The sequence below is a fragment of the Schistocerca serialis genome, chromosome 9 (genome assembly GCF_023864345.2).
Source record: "Schistocerca serialis cubense isolate TAMUIC-IGC-003099 chromosome 9, iqSchSeri2.2, whole genome shotgun sequence".
NCBI classification, from domain to species: domain Eukaryota; kingdom Metazoa; phylum Arthropoda; class Insecta; order Orthoptera; family Acrididae; genus Schistocerca; species Schistocerca serialis.
In genome coordinates this window covers 134213702-134233757 of record NC_064646.1, presented here as the reverse complement: position 1 = coordinate 134233757, position 20056 = coordinate 134213702, and the positions used below count along the sequence as shown (strand labels likewise).

The 20056-nt window shown below is 41.4% G+C and overlaps 1 protein-coding gene across 1 annotated transcript in view; it reads left to right on the top strand.

Annotated features, from left to right (window-relative positions):
* The window catches only part of LOC126419416 (brain-specific homeobox protein homolog), a 129311-nt gene that overhangs the window by 76225 nt on the left and 33030 nt on the right, over positions 1-20056 (top strand). The gene's annotated exons all lie outside the window — the stretch shown is intronic.

Sequence of the window (20056 nt, the reverse complement as noted above, 5' to 3'; positions counted from 1 at the left end):
ATTTACACTGCCTGGCAAAACAGGTGAAGCTATCATACGGCGAGGAGGAAACTGTGGCGTCCCCGCACTCAAACCGCGTTCTGATATTGTCGACGCCGTAGAGCTGCTACTGCCGCAGCTCTCGCAGTGGAGTTGAGACACGATGCGCGATGGTGCAGGTCCCCGTTGGTGAACGGGAGACAGAAATGCGAACTCGTACGATGGACGCTTCTTCTGATTTAAGATTGAATGATTCATTGCCTGGGTATGAAGTGGTTGTTAAATCTTATCTCATCCGCATCGTACACACCACCAATTGCGAGGAAACTGTAATTATCAGTCTTCTCGTACGATGTTGGCTCGTTGCTATGGAGTTGTTGAACCTGTATGAACCGAGATCCACAGATACTCTTTGATCACGTCTGAGTGAACCTACGCCGTAATGTTAAAAAAAAGTTCAAAAGTTCTCTTTTCAATTAATGAAGTAGGTATTTTGATATTCAGATTAAATTGTCCTTGCTGAACAGTCGTTGGTTAGCTATCATTGATTATATCACTTAATAATGTACTCCACGCTTGATATTTCACTTGGAACAAACAGTTTATTGTTCCTTGGCCACTAAATACTTTACAACTTTCGCACCACACGCACACGCAGTTGGCTGGTAAAGTCAGTTCTATTAAAATTAAGTTTCTTGACAATTACGACAACTTGACTCTTCAGCGTAATTGTATTATCTTCGTGAAGTCGTGTAATTGTGTCCTACTCGACACTAATTGAGTATAGTCCTTTGATACACTATCCACTCTTCTTTTAGTTACAACTATTTGAAAGTCAAGTCCAATATTCACTAGTTTCGTCAATAAAGTTCAATTAACCCGTTATGCACAGTTAAACGCGTCTATCAGTTCCTGTCTCTGCTTAGAAAATCAGTTTCCGAAGTTCGTGAATCACGTCACGCAAGAAACACTTCTGAACGCAAAACAATCTCGTCGCGTTCCGTGCTCTCAATAACTAAGACAAGATTTGTTCTCGCACGTCTTTACAGGACGAGAGCCAGCAAGCGACATCTTCTGTGAAAGAGTATTGTAGGCGCATTGAATTTTTTCGTTGCGCTTACAACTCTCTTCCACATAAAAGTTATCTCTGACTAACATCAACTTGGACTTAGCTTCCAAGATATTAATTGCAATTATCACTTGGATATTTGTCCATTAATTAAATCTGAGGTTTCTTCCTCCTCTTTTCATAACAAAAACTCTCAGTGATGTATAATGTTGTTGTTATCAAAACTTCTTGGTGTTAGCTTATAGGCAAAGATGTCATATTTGCCAAGATAACCCTTCCCTAATTCATATTATGAAATTCTGTCTTAATTGACTTTAAGGGGGTCGTTGGGGTGTTATAAAACTAAATCAGGTTTCATGGGTTTAGAACGTAAGTTTTGTTATTTCGAATGTACAACGAAACCGGCAATAGTATGACTTATTGATATTGTGGATACTGGCAGAATTGGCAGCCGAGCTGGTGTCACACGTAGTACCAGGGACAGGTTTGGGGATCTTGCTGGTCACAAGAGCACCTCATGTCACACAGGCAGTTCATAGAGATGCGTACTACGTGCAGATGTGGATTTTAATTTCCCGTCAACAGCGCGGCCGTTAGAGACGGAATCCAAGCTCGGATTACGAAAGGATATGGACGGTAACCGGCCGTGGCATTTTAAAAGGAACCACCATGGCATACGCCTGGAGCGATTTAAGGATATCACAGAAAAGCTAAATCTTAACGGCCGGACCGAATTTGAATCGTAATCCTCCAGAATGCGAGTCCTGTGTGCTAACTATTGTGCCAGCACGTACGGTTACCGACAATAGTCAACCGGGGTAGTACAGAATCGTCAGTCATCACTTGACTCATTGCAAGGCCATTCATCAGCAGGACATGGTCACCTGTCACGACTGTTGGTGTTGCGGTGTTAATGGGAACCTCTGTGTGAGGCGGCAATTCCACAGTCTAACTGCTGCTAGTCTCCATCCAATGGTGCCAGATGACACAGTATACTTAAGCGAGTCCACTACTGGATGTTCAAAAGTTCAAATGTTTGTGAAATCTTATGGGACTTCACTGCTAAGGTCATCAGTCCCTAAGCTTACACACTACTTAACCTAAATTATCCTAAGGACAAACACACACACACCCATGCCCGAGGGAGGACTCGAACCTCCGCCGGGACCAGCCGCACAGTCCGTGAATGCAGCGCCCTAGACCGCTCGGCTAATCCCGCGCGGCACTACTGGATCTCAGGTGGTAGGAACACTATGTGCTTGGTGCACAGTACGGCGTTACTCAATTCTGGTAGTCACCCGTAGTGGACTAGAACCTTGAGAACGGGTACGTCCGCCCTTAGTTTCCCACACAGCGCAACATCGGGACACTGATCTGTCGGAATGCCACACAAATAAGGCTATTGCATCATCTGAGGAGCCAGCCAAATGGACACCCACAACGAACTCTACCAGGTGTTGATAACGCTGTGCTACACAAGTACGCAGCATATATCGTTCACAGTAACCACTAACCCTCCGACGCTGTTCACGTCCCTTATACACCCTGCCAAGCCAGGTAACAACACGAAACACGAACAACAATAATGCATCTAGTGGTCGTTATATCAGTCACAGAGAATTGTAACTCTATTTACATACCCGCCGATTATGTGTACATGTCCGACATTACATCGACATACAATCGCATCTTTCAGTTGCTTTACTTCTTTTGTCAGTGTTGTTTCACCCTTTATTGCAAATGCTTAAACTACATTACAAATCAGGAAGTGGATGTTTAATGAAAGCTGTATAGATATTCCTATGGCTGTGAGGAAATATTACCCGCATTAGGTTCTACGTGGTGAGCGTCGAGACCGTAAGCAATAATAAATAAAGAAGAGTAGCAAGAGCGATGTTGACCACAACCCATTCTCTGACCATAGCAGGCGTGGTTTCAAGCTCGTTACGACAATTCGCTATCAAGAAGATTCTAGCCTCTATTAATTTCGAAATTTTGCTTTTTTTTAACTTTAGTCGGGCCTATGTGCATCAGTAGTTTCTCGGAGAATAAGGATATTGTGACCACACAAAACTACGACCGTCAGGCAACGACTGTGGATTCTCTGAGTGCTCTGCGAGATGATTCATTTTTAACTGCAACAGATGAAAGATTAGTTACCTTCATTACATGAATGGACAAAATATTTACTTAACTTGAGACATTTATTTGCTACAGGAGAGTGCAGAATACGACTGTCATTGACTATAAAAATATCACTTGATGCATATCATCACACAAATTGTAGTTGTGGAGTATAGCGTTCAACATTAACACGCCTAGATGTTCCACCGGACTTCGACCAACATTGTGCTATTAGACGATGTTGACTGTTCAAGCTGAGCTCACGAACTGGGGTAGATCTCTTCCAAGCTCAGCTCTATAGTGACTTCAGTGTGAGGGCGTTGCAGTGCTGGGGTAGAGCAAGAATGTAGCCAAGGGGGGGTATGGGGATTCTGGGGGGGGGGGTCTGGAACCCTCCCCTCTCCATCATAAATGGAGTGACATACGACCTAACTGTCATGCAGTGGAACAGAAAAAGATTCTACATCATATGACGAAAAATGGACATTCACTATTAACAGCCAACAAGACCATAGATAGATTCAAACTATCGCTATATCGATAGCATTATCGGCTGTCGCCATCCTATTTTAGCCAAGACCAACCACTTTACACTGTTGGCCTTACTTCAGTTCAATAGCATTAATGTCGGTGTACTGTACCCTTTGTTTTACGGTAGATAATATCTCAATGTCATGGTAAGCAAAGGAAAACGAAAACTTTTACTACTGTTATCAAAGTAGTTCTGCGTTACTTATAGGTGCATATATACAAATTTAACGTTATTTAAGAAAATTAGTGACAAATTTCAGTTACAACAAACATAAGAAGTCTGTCTTTCATGTAAAACAAATGATCCTATCTAATCTTCATTCAGTAGCCTGATTTTGTATGATGTGGATAGTGTAAGGAAATAGTACTTTCAATTCATTGTAGTATATTAAAAAGTTTTTAGTTAAACTGATTAACTCAGTTTGTAATTTTCTTGTTGTTATCATATAAAGATAATTGATGTACAAGACATTCACTTAACGATTTGTGTGAAAGAACTACAGATTAAATATTGCTTTAATCTATTTAAAATTATTCAGAGTAATTATTTTTACTCATATTATTTTGTTTTGAAGTTTTCATTCATTTTCAGATGTTTTGTTATAATCTTCAGACTGTAATGCTTACAAGTTGTAGAAACAATGATATAAAAATATGTTTTTCTTTACTTTTGTAGTAATATGTATCTTGATTTCGGGACTACGAATTTATTCCTCGGGCTGACAGTATATAATTTTAAAGTTAGTTTACGTAGTGTTTGGACAATATGCATAGTCCAGCGATGATTACATTGTAACGCGGCTGGTGATCATATGTGCAATAAGATGGCTCTCTTATGCAAAGGCGATTCGCCATGTCTTCAAGTTTTACTACAAGAACAATGTTCTACTATCAAATATCTTGTTCGGAATATCCTTAGAACATTGATTCCCACCATCACAACCCTAACATACTTGCAAAAAAAGTCACACAAACAACAAAATATGTTGTAGGTCACAGAGGAGTTTGTTTGCATCAAAGACTGTACAATCATATTATCATGGATAAATACTACTTTATCTATGAGGTTGCATATATTAGAAGTCTAGCTGAAATCAATGCGCGAATCAATGTTAAGATCCTTAAACTGTAGCTCACAGTATTCGTGCATTCCGCTTTGTTTTATAAATGAATTAGGTTGCTACAGTTACTGTCTGACTCTTGAAAGAGAAATTTTAAAATAAAGTTCTTCATCACCTAAGGAAATTGAAGAACTTTAATTAAATGAAATATACTTTAATAGTATCTGAGACATAATTAAGGAACTGGAGATACTTTGATGTGCTGAAGGAGTCTGATTCGGTTTCAGGTAAGTTTTTTTTTCAGATTTAAGTACAATAGGCCTATTTTAGTAGAAGAAATATAGCTACTGTCAGAAGAGATTTGGACCCATTTAACTTTATCAGTTATTCAATCCAACGCTAAGAGTCTTCTGCTCTGAACGTTTGTGCATGTAAATTATACTTGCATCAGAAGTAATTGTTTTTCTTACACAAAAGCACCGAAGTTTCGAGATCAGCTAATTTTTATTGCTTATCTGTGTTCTGGAAGGATATAAAACATACAACGGACTACCAATAAATGATGTATGGTTCCCATAATGCGCAAAACAACCAACCAAACAAACAAAAAACAAAGAGATGTCTGCGGCTCCCATTTTCTCACTAAGACATTCATTTATGTTTCTTCTCCTATCAATTCTACCAATGTTACCAGTAATCCTACCATTCACTACGTCATTTATATAGTGGATCGAAATTACCGAATCCTAGGTTTGGTAGAGCGCAAATCTACCCCTGATGCTTTTAAAGAGATGTTTCATGGATGATGTTTATCGCTGGAAAAAACTGGTTTTCATTTATATCAATTTTCTGCATTTCCGATTCAACCTGAGCATCAAAACTGCTCAGAATAACCGGTTTCTAAATGGTTCAAATGGCTCTGAGCACTATGGACTTAACATCTGAGATCATCAGTCCCCTAGAACTTAGAAGCGCCTAGAACCGCTCGGGCACACCGGCCGGCTTAACCGGTTTCTGAAATAAATGGTTGTTGTTTTCAGCAGTAAATGTAGACATCAAACAAACACTGAAAAATTCGAAGGCTCCCTCACACTTCTGCATTATATGTTCAAAAAACTAAAATATTAGCTAAAATTCATAAATAAAAGAAAACTTAGTGTGTCCACCATTTGCTACTTTACCAGAAAAGAAATGAGAAGTGTCTGGTAGTGTAAACCACAAAAAAACACTAGTATTTTTCTGTTGATTATAATTTTTTGAAACTCTGCTCAGAATTCTCCTTTACAGGTGAACCACGCTTCCCTAAAATTCTCCCAATAAACAGAAGTCGATCCTTCGCCTTCCCTACCACAATTCTCACATGTTAGTTCCACCTCATATCGCTGTACAACGTTGCGCCCAGATATTAAAACGATGTGACTGTGTCAAGCAGGACACTACTAATACTGTATCCGAACTTTACATGTTTGATCTTCCTACTCGTCCGCATTAACTTACATTTTTCCACATTTACGGCTAACTGCCATTTATCACACCAACTGCCCACTCTGTCCGCCAAATCATATATATATATATATATATATATATATATATATATATATATATATATATATATATATATATGGGTGTCACCTCTGTCATACGTCTGTACTCCTAAACATCCCTAGGTCTCCTGTTTCCGATGTGACAGTGAGGTGGAAACGTGAAGGGACACGTACAGCACAAAAGCGTACAGGACGACTTTGTCTGTTGACTGACAGAGACTGCCAACAGTTGAAGAGGATAGTAATCTATCCAGACCATCACACAGGAATTCCAAACTGCATTAGGATCCACTGCAAGTACTATGACAGCTAAGCGGGAGGTGATAAAACTTGGATTTCATGGTCGACCGGCTGTTCATAAGCCACACATGACGCCGGAAAATGCCAAACGACGCCTCGCTGGGTGTAAGAAGCGTAAACATTGGATGATTGAACACCAAACTCCCCACGCGTGAATAATATTGAGCATATCTGGGATGCCTTGCAATGTATTCTTCAGAAGAGATCTCCACCCCCTCGTACTCTTACGGATTTATGGACAGCCCTACAGGGTTTATTTTGTCACTCACCTCCAGCACTACTTCAGACATTAGTGGAGTCCATGCCACGTCGTGTTGCGACACTCCTGGGTGCTCGCGGGGCCCCTACACGATATTAGGCAGTTTTACCAATTTCTTTGGCTCTTCAGTGTACAGCGTGTTCCATTGATAGAGACCGGGCCAAATATCTCACGAAATAAGCATCAAACGAAAAAACTACAAAGAACGAAACACGTCTAGCTTGAAGGGGGAAACCAGATGGGGCTATGGTTGGCCCGCTAGATGGCGCTGCCATAGATCAAACGGATATGAATTGCGTTTTTTTAAATAGGAACCCCCATTTTTTATTACATATTCGTGTAGTACGTAAAGAAATATGAATGTTTTAGTTGGACCACTTTTTTCGCTTTGTGATAGACGGCGCTGTAATAGTCACAAACGTATAAGTACGTGGTATCACGTAACATTCCGCCAGTGCGGACGGTATTTGCTTCGTGATACATTACCCGTGTTAAAATGGACCGTTTACCAAATGCGGAAAAGGTCGATATCGTGTTGATGTATGGCTATTGTGATCAAAATGCTCAACGGGCGTGTGGTACGTATGCTGCTCGGTATCCTGGACGGCATCATCCAAGTGTCCGGACCGTTCGGCGGATAGTTAGGTTACTTAAGGAAACAGGAAGTGTTCAGCCACATGTGAAACGTCAGCCACGACCTGCAACTAATGATGATGCCCAAGTAGGTGTTTTAGCTGCTGTCGCGGCTAATCCGCACATCAGTAGCAGACAAATTGCCCGAGAATCGGGAATCTCAAAAATGTCGGTGTCGAAAATGCTCCAATATCGATTGCACCAGTACCATATTTCTATGCACCAGGAATTGCATGGCGACGACTTTGAACGTCGTGTACAGTTCTGCCACTGGGCACAAGAGAAATTACGGGACGATGACAGAGTTTTTGCACGCGTTCTATTTAGCGACGAAGCGTCATTCACCAACAGCGGTAACGTAAACCGGCATCATATGCACTATTGGGCAACGGAAAATCCACGATGGCTTCGACAAGTGGAACACCAGTGACGTTGGCGGGTTAATGTATGGTGCGGCATTATGGGAGGAAGGATAATTGGCTCCCATTTTATCGATGGCAATCTAAATGGTGCAATGTATGCTGATTTCCTACGTAATGTTCTACCGATGTAACTACAAGATGTTTCACTGCATGACAGAATGGCGATGAGCTTCCACCACGATGGATGTCCGGCACATAGCTCGCGTGCGGTTGAAGCGGTATTGAGTAGCATATTTCATGACAGGTGGATTGGTCGTCGAAGCACCATACCATCGCCCGCACGTTCACCGGATCTGACGTCCCCGGATTTCTTTCTGTGGGGAAAGTTGAAGGATATTTGCTATCGTGATCCACCGACAACGCCTGACAACACGCGTCAGCGCATTGTCAATGCATGTGCGAATATTAAGGAAGGCGAACTACTCGCTGTTGAGAGGAATGTCGTACACGTATTGCCAAATGCATTGAGGTTGACGGACATCATTTTGAGCATTTATTGCATTAATGTGGTATTTAAGGTAATCACGCTTTAACAGCATGCGTTCTCAGAAATGATAAGTTCACAAAGGCACATGTATCACATTGGAACAACCGAAATAAAATGTTCAAACGTACCTATATTCTGTATTTTAATTTAAAAAAACCTACCTGTTACCAACTGTTCGTCTAAAATTGTGAGCCAAACGTTTGTAACTATTACAGCGCCATCTATCACAAAGCGAAAAAAGTGGTCCAATTAAAACATTCATATTTCTTTACGTACAACACGAATATGTAATAAAAATTGGGGTTCCTATTTTAAAAAATGTAGTTGATATTCGTTTGACCTATGGCAGCGCCATCTAGCGGGACAACCATAGCGTCATCTGGTTTCCCGCTTCAAGCTAGACATGTTTCGTTCTTTGTAGTTTTTTCGTTTGTCGCTTATTTCGTGAGATATTTGGCCCGGCCACGATCAATTGACCACCCTGTATATCTCAACGCTACTCGGAAAACATTTGGAGCGTTCGCTTAGGCCAAAAGGAGAAATCTGCAGCGGCGGATCACAGTCTCAAGGAAAAGTATGTGTTTGGCTTCAAACAAGCAAGGCCGCTGTGTAGGGTGAATGTGTTCTGTGATTCGATCTTTAAAGAGGCCGTGGAAATACGAGTCCGTGATAACCGTGCCAACCGAAATAGCAGCTTCCAACTTAGCTTCGCATGAGATGCAGCCATAACAAAAATACGACAAGAACGCTCCGATGCGAAACCGGCGAAGGCAGCGGACGGAATGCGACACCCGAACCCTCCAGCACGCAGGGAGGCCTCACCACCACCGGCCCCCGAATCTCCCCCCCCCCCCCCCCCATTGGGCCGCGACAACCCCTTCCGGAGGCGTGCGGTCAGAACGCGAATCCGACAATTCACCTGAAGATGACATATTGGAAACTTGAAACGTTGCCTCAGAACGACGCCTTTACTCGGTTGATAACCCGAGAAGACTTCATCACCTACACTTCGAACACACCTATCACATTCCTGTATTACCGGTTTCATATCCTTCCAGTTGTCAAGCGAATGAGAAGATATGGTTTTCAGTGAGATGAAACTTCAGATTTTTCGTCTACTAAATGCTCGCTTATTTGTAATATACCTGGTGTACCGGTATGAAATGGGCGTCATTTTGTGAAAATGAAACACTAATTTTGAATTGAAAAGTAAAAACATTTTATTCAAAGTACTGGTAATTGCTTTCTATACATTTTGACCACCTTTCTGGTAATTTGTGGACACCACGCCAATATAAATGTTCGTCTTTTGAAGCAAACCAATCAGACACCCAATTTTCGACTTCTTCGTAGGAATCGAAGTGTTCCTCAGCCAATGCGTGTCCCATTGATTAAAACAAATGGTAGTCGGAAGGGGCCAAGTCTGGTGAATACGGCGGGTGGGATAGCAGCTCCCAGCCAAGTGTTTTGATTGTATCCTGAACCAGTTTTGCTGTGTGTGCAGGTGCATTGTCGTGTAAAAAAATTACTTTGCCATGTCTTCTAGCCCATTCTGGTCTATTTTCTTTCAATGCTTAGTTCAAATTGATCATTTGTTGTCTGTAGCGATTAGTATTCACAGTTTCACCGGGTTTTAGAAGCTCATGATACACCACATCTTCCTGATCCCACCAAACACAGAGCATTGTCTTGTTGCCGAATCGATCTGGTTTTGCAGTCGATATTGATGGTTGTCCCGGGATTAACCCATGATTTTTCAAGTTTAGGATTCTTAAAATAAGTCCATCGCCAGTAACAATTTGATGCAAAATTGATTTTCTTTCATGTCTTTGAAGCAAAATTTGACAAATGGTTTTTCGGTTTTCCATCTGTCTTTCATTCAATTCATGTGGCACCCATTTTCCACACTTTTGGATCTTTCCCATAGCTTTCAAACGGTCAAAAATTGTTTGTTGTGCAACATTTAGCATTGCTGCCATTTGCTTCTGACTCAAAGTATCATCTTCAATCAATATTGCTTGCAATTCGGTGTCTTCGAACTTTTTTGGTGGTCTTCCCCGTTCTTCATTTCTTACATCAAAATCATTATTTCTGAACCGTTGAAACCATCTTTTATATGTTGCTTCTGATAGAGCATGATCACCTATGCCTCGAAAAGCATTCGATGCGACTCTGCAGTACTTTTTTTCAAATGAAAACAAAAAATTAACGCTTTCCGCAAATCATCACTTCCTGATCCAAAATTCGACATTGTTAACACGATGAAAACATATGATGTTGTTTGTTCCATGACTTGATGTATACTAAATATCTTTGACAGACGTCATACCAACCAAACAAAAAAAAAGTAAGGCACGTTCACAACAAATGTTCCCTAACGACACATTTGTATCTTAACGCTCATTTCATACCGGTACACCTGGTAGACGAGACATTTCGTGCAGCCCTGACGACGAGCGCAAAAGCAGCGTAACCATTCAAGCGCGCTCCCGACGTCATGCGAGAGCCGCCGATCGCTCGGTCGAAACTAAACTTTGTAAACGCAGCGCAGCACTACGCGATCGCATCATTAGCCCGGCGCTTCATCAAATTGGCAGAATGTGGGGCCGATGATGGCCCGCTGAAAATTACTCTTCGTAACTGTCGCGCTACGCCATACAATCAATAATGTATTAGAGGCAGCGCGGCGCCGGATTATAAAACTGCCAGCACGTTCGCGGCAATTAGTTTCGCATTACTGTTATCAAGAGCATTTCCAACCTTTAAAGCTGTTGACGACGTCACGCGTTTTCCACATTTGCGTAACAGGAGTGCATAAATTTCTGGTTGAAAGTTTCGTGGTACTTTCGAAAATAACCCTGTACCGTTTCCAAAGATTAAGCCAGAACGGAACAAAATTTCGTGACCGAAATCATATTCACTGGGACTATAAACGTAGCGTTAAACTGCACGTTTGGTGATGCGTAAGTCAGTGTGTGACATTGTGGCGAAACTAACATATGCCAAGGAAGTAATGAAAAAATGCAGTCGGGAGCACAGAATCGCCAACAGCAACTGCAATTGAACCGCATAATGTAATTATATAAACAAAACCGTCTTAAAATAAATTTTTCACACTTCAGCGCCGCGTGCGCTGTTTTGGAACGTCTATCAGATTAAAACTGTTTCGAACCGGGAATCGAAACCACAATTTTGCTTGTAGCGGGCACTGCTCTTATTGATGGAGCTATCTTTTTTTTCTTAAAAGATTTTTTCTGTTCTGAAATATAGTGAATTACAATGTGTAACGTGCCTTCAACAAATAAAGCCGATGTTCGTCTGTGAAAATGGACTCGATAAACAACCTCAGCTATCAGTAATTGGAATCTGACTTGCGTAACACTATGTGCGTGTTGTATGAGTGTCAGTTTCACAGTCATTTAAGCCCTCAACAAATCGTTACACGAAATTCTTAAAACTAACATTTGGATAATCTATCTGACTGCGTATTTGAATATGAAAAACTACAGGAACAAATGAACCAGTAACAATAAATACCTAAGCTATCTGACTGCGTATTTGAACAAGAATTTACAAGTGATACAGAATCTGGCTTGTGCAACGGAATTTACTGGATTAGAGTACATGACACGTGTCAGTGTCTCGGTTTTGGCCCTAAGCTCTACACTCTCCTCTTTATACGACTGCCTTTTTCCAAGTGGTTTACAGCAATTCGCAGCAGATGCAGCAGAAACGGCAAAAAGCTTATTATTGCTAAGAAATAGTGAAATAAAAAGTCGTTTGCTTGGGTCCTGTTAACTACTAAATAACTTGTAAGATGGGATTTCATAAATTAAGTTTTGGCCCGCATCTCGTGGTCGTGCGGTAGCGTTCTCGCTTCCCACGCACGGGTTCCCGGGTTCGATTCCCGGCGGGGTCAGGGATTTTCTCTGCCTCGTGATGGCTGGGTGTTGTGTGCTGTCCTTAGGTTAGTTAGGTTTAAGTAGTTCTAAGTTCTAGGGGACTTATGACCACAGCAGTTGAGTCCCATAGTGCTCAGAGCCATTTGAACCATAAATTAAGTTTATTTAAACACTTCAGAAATCATCAAGACCAATAATAGTTTGACAAGTATTAATAATGGCGACATGCCTGACAATGACCTTAGAAGTATCAATAATGACTGAGTGCCAGATTAACAAATAATTCCAATTGCAAAGTTACATTAACATTTAACATCCACAGCATACTTATGAATTAGATGTGGAGAATAATTATTGTTATTTGGAGGATAAGGAGGCTTCTTTAACTGATTTATTGCAAACTCGGACTAACAATCACGAGCCTAACCCTGCAATTGCTTTTGCGCTATGCTTGCGAATTTTACCTTGAATTCCATCTTCATGCGTAGTTAAGTCATCTAAATCTCTTCTGGCCATCTCAACAATGCTTAGAATCGCGCTTCCATGTTTCGCCCACAGATTTTACTATCGATATCTGAGTGCTTATTTATTTCCATAGAGAATCGCAGAATCTTACACAATGCAAAGAGTAGCCTTAAGTTGGCCATATTGTTTTCGATAATCAATGTAATTTTAATCAATGTAATGGAGAGTGCTGACACACTTCTTACGAATGTTGTATAAATGTTGATGCAAAGCTTAACCATTTTCAAAACAGCTTTCAAATTATTAAGTTAAGCAAGAATTTCTATAAGAAAAACTGGCCATGTGTGAGTAGCACTCCCGCACTGAGGGTTCCGTACAGACTTCATTACGCATATAGACAGTTCATCCATTCCGGGAATGAGGATCTTGACGATTTTTGCCTGTTATCGACATTGATACTCGCAAGTTATCGATTCTAGGGATTCCAAGACTTTCGAGCATGTTATAATTTCATGTGTGAAGTCGGACAACAAATGACAGAACGAATATTTTTTTCTGATTTTTTTCCCTTTACTTGTACTGTGAAACCTAGCTTCTTGCCAAATTCTTCGATTCTACATCTACGTCATACTCCTCAAGTCACCAAATAGTGTGTGATAGAGGGTACTTTCGGTATCATTACCTGTTCCCTCCAACCCTGTTCCACTCACGAATAGTGTGTGGGAAGAATGATTGTCGGTAAGTAATATATTGTCCGACTCCTCCTGAAAAGTGTTGTCCCGAAATCTGAATACTAACTCTCTCCGTGATGTAGAACGCCTCTCTTGTAACGTCTGCCAGTGGAGTTTGTTTAGCATCTCCGTAATGCTCTCTCTCCGGCTGTACGATCCCGTGACGAAACACGCCGCTCTTTGTTGGATCTTCTCTATCTCCGCTATCAGTCCTACCCGTAGGGGATCCCAGATAGATGAACAATACTCAAGAATCGGACGAACAAGCGCCTTATAAGCCACTTCTTTTGTGAACGAGTTACATTTTCTTAAGATTCTTCCTATGAAGCTGAGTCTGGTGTCTCCTTTTCCCACTATCTGTTTTATTTGGTAATTCCACTTAAGGTCGCTCTGTCTCCAATTGTTTGTCATCAGTAGTGTAGCTATACAGTAGTGGATTTCTTTTCCTATATACAGGGTGCTACATTGATCGTGATCGGGCCAAATATCTCAGGAAATAAGCGTCAAACTACAAAGAACGAAACTTGTTTAGCTTGAAGGGGGAAACCAGATGGCGTTAGGGTTGGCCCGCTGGATGGCGCTGCCATAGGTCAAACGGATATCAACTGCATTTTTTTTTAATAGCAACCCCCATTTTTATTACATATTCGTGTAGTACGTAAAGAAATGTGAATGTTTTAGTTGGACCACGTTTTTCGCTTTTTGATAGATTACACTGTAATAGCCACAAACATATGGCTCACAATTTTAGACGAACAGTTGGTAACAGGTTGGTTTTTAAATTAAAATACATAACGTAGGTATGTTTGAACATTTTATTTCGTTTGTTCCAATGTGATACATGTACCTTTGTGAGCTTATCATTTCTGAGAACATATAATTCTACATACATACTCCGCAATACACTATACGGTGCGTGGCGGAGGGTACCTCGTATCACAAATAGCATCTTCTCTCCCTGTCCCACTCCCAAACAGAACGAGGGAAAAATTACTGCCTATATGCCTCTGTACGAGCCCTAATCTCTCTTGTCTTATCTTTGTGGTCTTTCCGCGAAATATAAGTTGGCGGCAGTAAAATTGTACTGCAGTCAGCCTCAAATGCCGGTTCCCTAAATTTCCTCAGTAGCGATTCACGAAAAGAACGATTCCTTTCCTCCAGAGACTCCCACCCGAGTTCCTGAAGCATATCCGTAAGTCTCGCGTGATGATCAAACCTACCAGTAATCTAGCAGCCCGTCTCTGAATTGCTTCTATGTCCTCCCTCAATCCGACCTGGTAGGGATCCCAAACGCTCGAGCAGTACTCAAGAATAGGTCGTATTAGTGTTTTATAAGCGGTCTCCTTTACAGATGAACCACATCTTTCCAAAATTCTACCAATGAACCGAAGACGACTATCCGCCTTCCCCACAACTGCCATTACATGCCTGTCCCACTTCATATTGCTCTGCAATGTTACGCCGAAATATTTAATCGACGTGACTGCATCAAGCGCTACACTACTAATGGAGTATTCAAACATTACGGGATTCTTTTTCCTATTCATCTGCATTAATTTACATTTATCTATATTTAGAGTTATCTGTCATTCTTTACACCATTCACAAATCCTGTCCAAGTCATCTTGTATTCTCCTACAGTCACTCAACGACGACACCTTCCTGTACACCATAGCATCATCAGCAAACAGCCGCACATTGCTATCCTCCCTATCCAAAAGATCATTTATGTAGATAGAAAACAACAGCAGACCTACCACACTTCCCTGGGGCACTCCAGATGATACCCTCACCTCCGATGAACACTCACCATCGAGGACAACGTACTGGGTTCTATTACTTCAGAAGTCTTCGAGCCACTCACATATTTGGGAACCAATCCCATATGCTCGTACCTTAGTTAGGAGTCTGCAGTGGGGCAGCGAGTCAAACGCATTCCGGAAGTCAAGGAATATGGCATCCGTCTGATACCCATCATCCATGGTTCGCAAGATATGTGAAAAAAGGGCGAGTTGCGTTTCGCAGGAGCGATGCTTTCTAAAGAACGCATGCTGTTACAGCGTGATTAGCTGCAAATACCACATTAATGCAATAGATGCTCAAAATGATGTCCGTCAACCTCAATGCGTTTGGCAACACGTGTAACGACATTCCTCTCAACAGTGAGTAGTTCGCCTTCCGAAATGTTCGCACATGCATTGACAGTGCGCTGACGCATGTTGTCAGGCGTTGTCGGTGGATCACGATAGCATAATCTTCAACTTTCCCCACAGAAAGAAATCCGGGGACGTCAGATGGCTCTTAGCACTATGGGACTCAACTGCTGAGGTCATTAGTCCCCTAGAACTTAGAACTAGTTAAACCTAACTAACCTAAGGACATCACACACATCCATGCCCGAGGCAGGATTCGAACCTGCGACCGTAGCGGTCTCGCGGTTCCAGACTGCAGCGCCAGAACCGCGCGGCCACTTCGGCCGGCGGACGTCAGATCCGGTGAACGTGCGGGCCATGGTATGGTGCTGCGAAGACCAATCCACCTGTCATGAAATATGCTGTTTAATACCGCTTCAACCGCACGCGAGCTATGTGCCGGACATCCATCATGTTGGAAGTACATCGCCATTCTGTCATGCAGTGAAACATCTTGTAGTAACATCGGTAGAAATTGCTTAGGAAATCAGCGTACACTGCACCATTTAGACTGCCATCGATAAAATGGGGACCAATTATCCTTCCTCCCATAATTCCGCACCATACGTTAACCCGCCAAGGTCGTTGATGTTCCACTTGTCGCAGCCATCGTGGATTTTCCGTTGCCCAATAATGCATGTTATGCCGGTTTACGTTACCGCTGTTGGTGAATGACGCTTCGTCGCTAAATAGAACGCGTGCAAAAATATTGTCATCGTCCCGTAATTTCTCTTGTGACCATTGGTAGAACTGTTCACGACGTTCAGAGACGTTGCCATGCAATTCCTGGTGCATAGAAATACGGTACGGGTGCAATGGATGGTGATATAGCACTCTCAACATCGACGTTTTTGAGATTCCCGATTCTCGCACAAATTGTCTGCTACTGATGTGCGGATTAGCCGCGACAGCACCTAAAACATCAACTTGGGCATCATCATTTGTTGCAGGACGTGGTTGACGTTTCACATGTGACTGAACACTTCCTGTTTCCTTAAATAACGTAACTATCGCGCGAACGGTACGGAGACTTGGATGATGTCGCCCAGGATGCCGAGCACCATACATAGCACACGCCCGTTGGGCATTTTGATCACAATAGCCAATCATCAATACGATATCGACCTTTCCCGCAATTGGTAAACGGTCCATTTTAACACGAGTAATGTATCACGAATCAAATACCGTCGGCACTTATACGTTTGTGACTATTACAGCGACATGTCACAAAGCGCAAAAAGTGGTCGAACTAAAACATTCATATTCCTCACGTACTACACGAATATGTAATAAAAATGGGGGTTCCTATTTTAAAAAAAAACGCAGTTGATATCCGTTTGACCTACGGCAGCGCCATCTAGCGGGCCAACGATAGCGCCATCTGGTTTCCCCCTTCAAGCTGGACAAGTTTCGTTCTTTGTAGTTTTTTCGTTTGACGCTTATTTCGTGAGATATTTGGCCCGGTCACTATTAATGGATCACCCTGTATACGCAATATGGCACATTTATTTATTTTCCGGGTCAGCTGGCAGAGTCCTCACGAATCATCAATTCTCTGCAGGTCGCTCTGCGAATTTTTGCTATCTTCTGGCGTTGCTACTTTGGTATAGACAACTGCATCATCTACGAATAGCCTTAAAGAGCATCCGACGCTTTCTACTATATCATTTATACATATTGTAAAAAGCAATGCTCCTATCACACTTCCCTGTGGTAGTCCGGATATTACCTTTACATCTGTCGATTTTGTTCCGTTAAGAGCGACGTGTTGAGTTCTATTTGCAAGAATGTCTTGAATCCAATCTGAAGTCTGCTCCGAAACTCCGTTAAGTTCGTATTTTTTCCATTAAAGGCAATGTGAGACAGTGTCAAATGCCTTACTGAAATCAAGGAACACAGCATCAACCTGAACGCCGTTGTCCATTGCACTGTGGATCTCATGGAGGAACAGAGCGGGCTGAGTTTCGCAGGATCTCTGTTTGCCGAATCCATGTTGATTTTTATATAGGAGATGTTCGTTTTCCAAAAACGCCATAATTCTTGGGCATAAAACATGTTCCATAATTCTACAACAGATTGATGTCAACGATATAGGTTGTGTGGATCTGTCTTACGGGCTTTCTTAAAAACGGGAATGAACTGCGCTTTTCTCCAGTCGCTAGGTACCTTTCGTTGCTCAAGGGATCTGCGATATTTTACTGTTAGAAGGGGAGCAAGTTCTTTCACATAATCTTTACAGAATCTTATATGTATCTCACCTAGTCCTGACGCCTTTCTACTACTTAGCGATTGTAGGTGCTTTTCAGTTCCGCGATCGCGCAGGATTAGCTGAGCGGTCTCAGGCGCTGCAGTCATGGACTGTGCGGCTGGTCCCGGCGGAGGTTCGAGTCCTCCCTCGAGCATGGGTGTGTGTGTTTGTCCTTAGGATAATTTAGATTAAGTAGTGTGTAAGCTTAGGGACTGGTGACCTTAGCGGTTAAGTCCCATAAGATTTCACACACATTTGAATTTTGAACAATTCTGCGATCGGTTATCTCAATACCTGCCATTTCGACGTTCGCACGACGATTGCAAAGAGGAACAGTGTTACGATCTTACGCGGTGAAGCAACTACCCCCGCAAGCAAGAAGTGTCAAAATATGTGGCATAAATGGCCGATATTTTAATTGTACTGACTTCGAAGCTTGACGTTTTTGCACCACCAAAGAACCATGGACCTCAGTGTATAACATAAATTTCAACTTATCCGCCAGTTTCTAAGAAAAAGAGGTTATAACAGCCGGGGGGACACACCGACAGTCCGATAACAAATGACAAAAATGTTTTCGTGTAATGTAATTACAAATTAACAATTTCGGATTTTTCCACTTACCTGAACTGAGGAACCTTCCTTCTTTCCAAAATTTCGAGATTTCAGACTAACTGGAGGTACCGTACAGGTTTTGATGAGTGAGTTTGCGAGTATCAACACATGTGACGTAAATAATCGTATCTTTTGATTGCATTGACCTGTAAGCTACCGTTTATTATATCGTATACGAACTACAGACCCTAGTATGTGACATAAATTTCAACGTGCTACGTGTACCCGTTCCTCAGGAAAAAGGTTTTCGAAAAGCGGACAGATAAACAGACGGATAACAAAGTAATCATGTAAGTGTTCCATTTTCACTGATTCAGATACAGAGTCCTAATAATGGTAACAGTAAAAGTGTGAAATTCCTTCTTGCAGTTTAATTTGTGATGTGATGATCTGGCTTAGATGTAAATTAGAGAATTAGAAACAGTACAACTGCAACATTTGCCACACAATCTGTAGCACAAAATGGTAACCCGGTTACCCAGTCACTTTGTCCCAACTGCAAATTGGCTTCCAAAGGCAACAAAAACTTGATTTGCAATATTTCATACATTTATTGGCCGAATTTAAAAAGTTAATACGCTGTCGTATTCTATTCATTAACAGGCACAAGCTTATGTTAAAAGTAGAACGCAGTAGTGAAGTATTTAAGTTAGAGACAGTAGACGTGTCTTGATGCAGAATAATTCGCAGCGCGCAAATTACACAGACTATCTACATCCATTATTTGTGAACGAGAGCGCGCAGTAACTTCCAGCAAACTTTATACACAGTTTTAAACATTTTCACAACTTCTTCTCGCTGACACCCCACGCAGAATAATGAAAAGAAACGAGTTTATCGCTTACCGCATTTTTGCTGTTCATTCAGTAAAATTTCAATATTAGACATCGCTTTTTAATTTACTTCCCTACTACTAACTCTGTTCGCAACACAATATGCAGACAATATCCATATACACCCCTGTATGTACCTGCAAAACGATATCATTTTACGACACATAATCCAAGAGATATGATGTCATAAACATTCAGATACGTGAAAAACAAGTTTTTTATATAACGGAGCGCTAATTATCCAGAACCACTCTTCCACTATTTGATAATTAGTGACTATCAATAAATCTTCAACATAAGTCCAAATCTTTCCTAATCCTTTTCCTCCCATATATCCGCGTAATGTTTTCCATCCTTAACGTCAAATATTTAACACGTCAATATCTGTAACATAATCAAAATTTTGTGGTTATTGTATGCATAGGAGTTCGATTGTTTGATGGGGAACGTGCATGAAACGCATACACTTATGCTACCAAACAGTGCGCCAAAGATATTTAAGATAAACTTCATAAAATTTTATATGATGGTTAGCAATAGTATAATGCAACTTGAAACTCAGTTCACAAAACTGTTCTTCGAATTTAGATATCACTGTAAAAATATAAATTTTCTTACATCTATAATTATTAGTGTTTCTTTTCTTGATAAACTCTTACAC